General features: G+C 44.1%; 1 pseudogene; it reads right to left on the bottom strand.

The window, feature by feature from the left end:
- Positions 1-3585: 3585 nt before the first annotated feature.
- LOC112087393 lies at positions 3586-3650 on the bottom strand (annotated as a pseudogene).
- Between the last annotated feature and the right edge of the window lie 306 nt (positions 3651-3956).

Raw genomic sequence — 3956 nt, forward strand, 5'->3', positions numbered from 1 at the left:
AAGGCAGTTTTCCACTCATCTCCTTCCTTCATTCTCACTTGATGATAGCCACTCTTTAGATCCACCTTTGAAAAGATAGTAGCTCCACTTAACTCGTCCAACATGTCGTCTAGTCTCGGAATTGGGTGCCTGTATTTGATGGTGATGTTGTTAATGGCCCTACAATCCACACACATCCTCCAAGAGCCGTCCTTCTTGGGTACTAGCAAGACGGGTACTGCACATGGGCTGAGGCTCTCTCTTATGTATCCTTTAGACATTAAATCCTGGACTTGAGCCTCTAGCTCTTTGGCCTATGTTGGGTTAACTCTATATGCGGCTCGGTTAGGCAAGGGTGCTCCGGGTACTAGATCGATATGGTGCTCAATGCCTCTTATGGGGGGAACGCCGGCTGGTCTCTCCTCCGGAAAGACATCTTGGAACTTATCCAATAGCTGATTTACCTCGTGTGGGAGCTCTTGACCTTCTTCATTACCTGAAAACAGACTTTCTCTAAAGATCATAAGTAGTACCGGTTGTTTATGATCAAGAGTTTTAAGAATTGTATTCGGTGAGACAAATAGATTAGTTTTACTTAGCTGTCTTCCTTTGCTCATGGCCTGTTGCATCTCATGAACTTCTGATGGCGTGAGAGGGGCTAAGTTGTGCTTCTTGTTGTGGTGAGTGAAAGAATAGTAGTTGGTGCGACCGTTGTGCATGGTTTCTTTGTCAAATTGCCATGGCCTCCCAAGGAGCAGATGACCGGCTTGCATGGGTACAACATCACACGTGACTTGATCACTATACTTTCCAATGCTGAATGGCACAACAACTTGCTCCGCAATCCTCACCTCCGTGGTATCATTGAGCCACCTTAATCGGTATGGGCTTGGGTGCTTTGTCTTTTCAAGACCTAATTTGTCTACAAGATACTTGCTAGCCACGTTAGTACAAGAGCCACCATCTATAATGAGACTACATACCTTGTTTCCAATGCTACATCTTGTATGAAAGATGTTTTCTCTTTGGAGTGTCTCGGGGTCACTTAGAGCACCAAGAGATCTCCTGATTACCAACATCTCTCCAACCTCAGGGAAATTGGTGACCTCTTCTTCTGAGTCAGTGGCTTCTAGCTCGGCCTCATCTTGTGACTCATACTCTCCATTGTCTCTCAATATCATTACCCTTTGATTTGGGCATTCTTTTGCAAAGTGGCCTTTTCCCTGACACTTAAAGCATGTTATATCTCGAGACCTTTGATTAGGAAACTTACCTTGCTCATGTGGAGCCGGCTTTGATGGCCCGGAAGTTGGTTTCTTGAACCGATTTTCCACTTCTATAGATTTGCCTTTGTCCATCGGTTTAGAGAAGGGTTGGGTCCAAGTAGACTTTCCTCGGTTAGTGGCTGCTTTCTTCTTGAAATGCTGCTCGGCTTGTATAGCACAGTGCAGTAGATCCTCCATGTGCTCATAGCTCTGCCACTCTACTTTTCTCGCTTTTCTATCTTGGAGGCCATCAACGAATTGGGCCATCAATGTCTCCTCCGAATCTTAAAGCTCCAATCGATTTCTGATGGTCTCAAACTCCTCGTAGTACTCTTCTACGGGCCTGTTTCCCTGAGACAACTTCCGAAAACGTTTCTGTAAGTCTCTAAAGTAATAAGCGGGCACATACCTCTTCCTTAGGTGGAATGTCATGTCCTCCCAAGTGGTGATCTGGCCACGTCTTAGCCTCCGTCTTTCAGAGACTTCTCGGTCCCACCATGTGAGAGCATTGTCGGTCAGTTGTGCGACGGCTAGAGACACCTTCTTGGCTTCGGAATATTGGTAGTAATCAAAGATATGATCCATTCTTCTTTCCCAATCCAGGTAAGCCTCGGGGTTGACCTTTCCAGCAAAGGTAGGTGGTGTAAGTTTAAGATCTTTGCCCCCATATCTCTCGTCTTCTCTATCTCTCTCTCGGCTCCTCCCTCTCTCACGGCGCTGATGCTGGCCTTGGCCATGATTATCCCGTCTGCCACGCCGGTGATTTGGGTCAGGTGGGAGTTCATCTTCAAGACTAGGCATGTCATCATCAGTCTCTTCTCCATCGTGGTCATGTTGTTGCCTCGGTTGGTTCCCATTGTTGTTGGGTTGGGCTGGTGGTGGCAACCGTTGTTCCATCAAGTTAAGACGGTCGCTCAGAGTCCCCATACCGTCAAGTAGTTGCTGCATGACTTCTGGTAGGGGTGCGACATTGTCTCCCATGATTGGTGTCTACGTTCAAGAGCAAACTAAGATCAAGTGCAAAAGAGAAATAAAAAATACGACTAAGTGTTGTTTTTGGTTCTTTCCTTTTCTTTTAATGCAATAAAACGACGGTGCAATGTTAAAGAAATGTAAACTCTTTTTTTTTTTTGTGCGTGATTATGAAAACTTTCCTTTTCTGGCTAGCTAGGGCTTTTGATAAAATTTTTGTTCTAACAATGAGCCGCAACTAGTCGATGCTATGAATGATGCTAAGGAGAATGATTTTAGATATATAGATGAATGCTCAAGATGATATGCGATGTATGCAACCGAATAGAACTCTTCTTTTTTTTTTTTTTGAATGAGTGTGCGACAAGAAAGCAAAGATGCAAAGGAGATTTAACCGAAAGGTATGAAAAGATAAAACCCGGTTTTGAAACCTTTCGGCTCTGATACCAGATGATATAGGCACGGGCCTATAGATGGGGATGGATCCTTGTTGCTGGTTGTGTAACTCTCTCAACAAGAATAAGGAATGGGTTTGATATGAAAAGAGGATGGAACTCGATCAGTTGGTTGTGTAACTCTCTCTGATTGAGTCAAGGAATGAAGCGAATGATGATGCACACGGTGGAACGAGGGTCGCCACAAAGCTCTATGGACTGAACTCTGATAAGACCGGCGAGAGATGGATCAAACACCAACTCTCAAGAGAAGGATCAAACACCAACTCTCAAACGAATTCAGAGAATTCAAAGGCAAGACAAAAGCTTGAAGAACTGCGTTATTTTATTGATAGTAGGGTAAAAGATACACGGCTGCTTATAAGGGACTTTATAAGAGAGTCCAACGCAGCTTTGCCCTTCTTGGGGACTTGAAGCAAATTACATAATAAGGATACAACTTCTGGGACTCTAAGAAAACAATACAGACTCGTGCAATAACTAAAAGATATTAAGAAGTACTTTTAAAGCTTAAAACTATGAATAGAACCTGTAAAACAAACCAAAGACAGAAAATCCATATTAGGCAAGTAAATAAACGTATTCATTCTCTTACCTTGGTGGGTTGGACGGCTGAGATGATCTTAAGTTGGTATGATGCTGATGCTGAACAAGGACACTTCTTTGTTGGGTCGGAGAAGTGGCAATTCAGTTGTTGGGCCGTCTTGTATCAGGTAAGCTTCTTCTTTATTAGGCTCTTCCAGGCTTCTTTCTTGGACCGTGGCCTTAAAGCTTGGGTACAAAGAGTCTTCTTGCTCGTGGATGCTAAGTAAGGCTTCAATAGCTTGATTAAACTCCTGTCTCAAGACTCTAGTTCCGGATCTTGTTCTTGGCCCTTGTCTCACGGCTGGTATAGGTGGAGCTTGTGCTTCTATGTCCTCATCAATGAAGCTTGGGAACGTTTTAAGGAGTATGAACGTGATTGCCCTCATCATGTATTTCATGGATCAAGCCTGCTGAGCACATTTTACCAAGGTTTGCAACCAAAATACAAACTTTCACTTGATACAGCTAGCAATGGAGATTTTGGGCAAAAGACGATAACCCAAGGAAGAGCTCTCATCGAAAATTTGGCTCAAACCAATAGCAATGACTGTCCTGACTACGATCGATCGATGAAGCAAGCCGGAACAGACAACAAGGAGATAACCGAGTTGAAGAACATGGTGAGCCAGCTTCTGAAGAGCAACAATCGCCCGATCCATGCCTGTGAAACCAACAATGGCGCAGAAGAGGAAGGACCTAG

Source organism: Eutrema salsugineum, unplaced genomic scaffold (genome assembly GCF_000478725.1).
Source record: "Eutrema salsugineum unplaced genomic scaffold, Eutsalg1_0 scaffold_18, whole genome shotgun sequence".
In the NCBI taxonomy this organism is placed as follows: domain Eukaryota; kingdom Viridiplantae; phylum Streptophyta; class Magnoliopsida; order Brassicales; family Brassicaceae; genus Eutrema; species Eutrema salsugineum.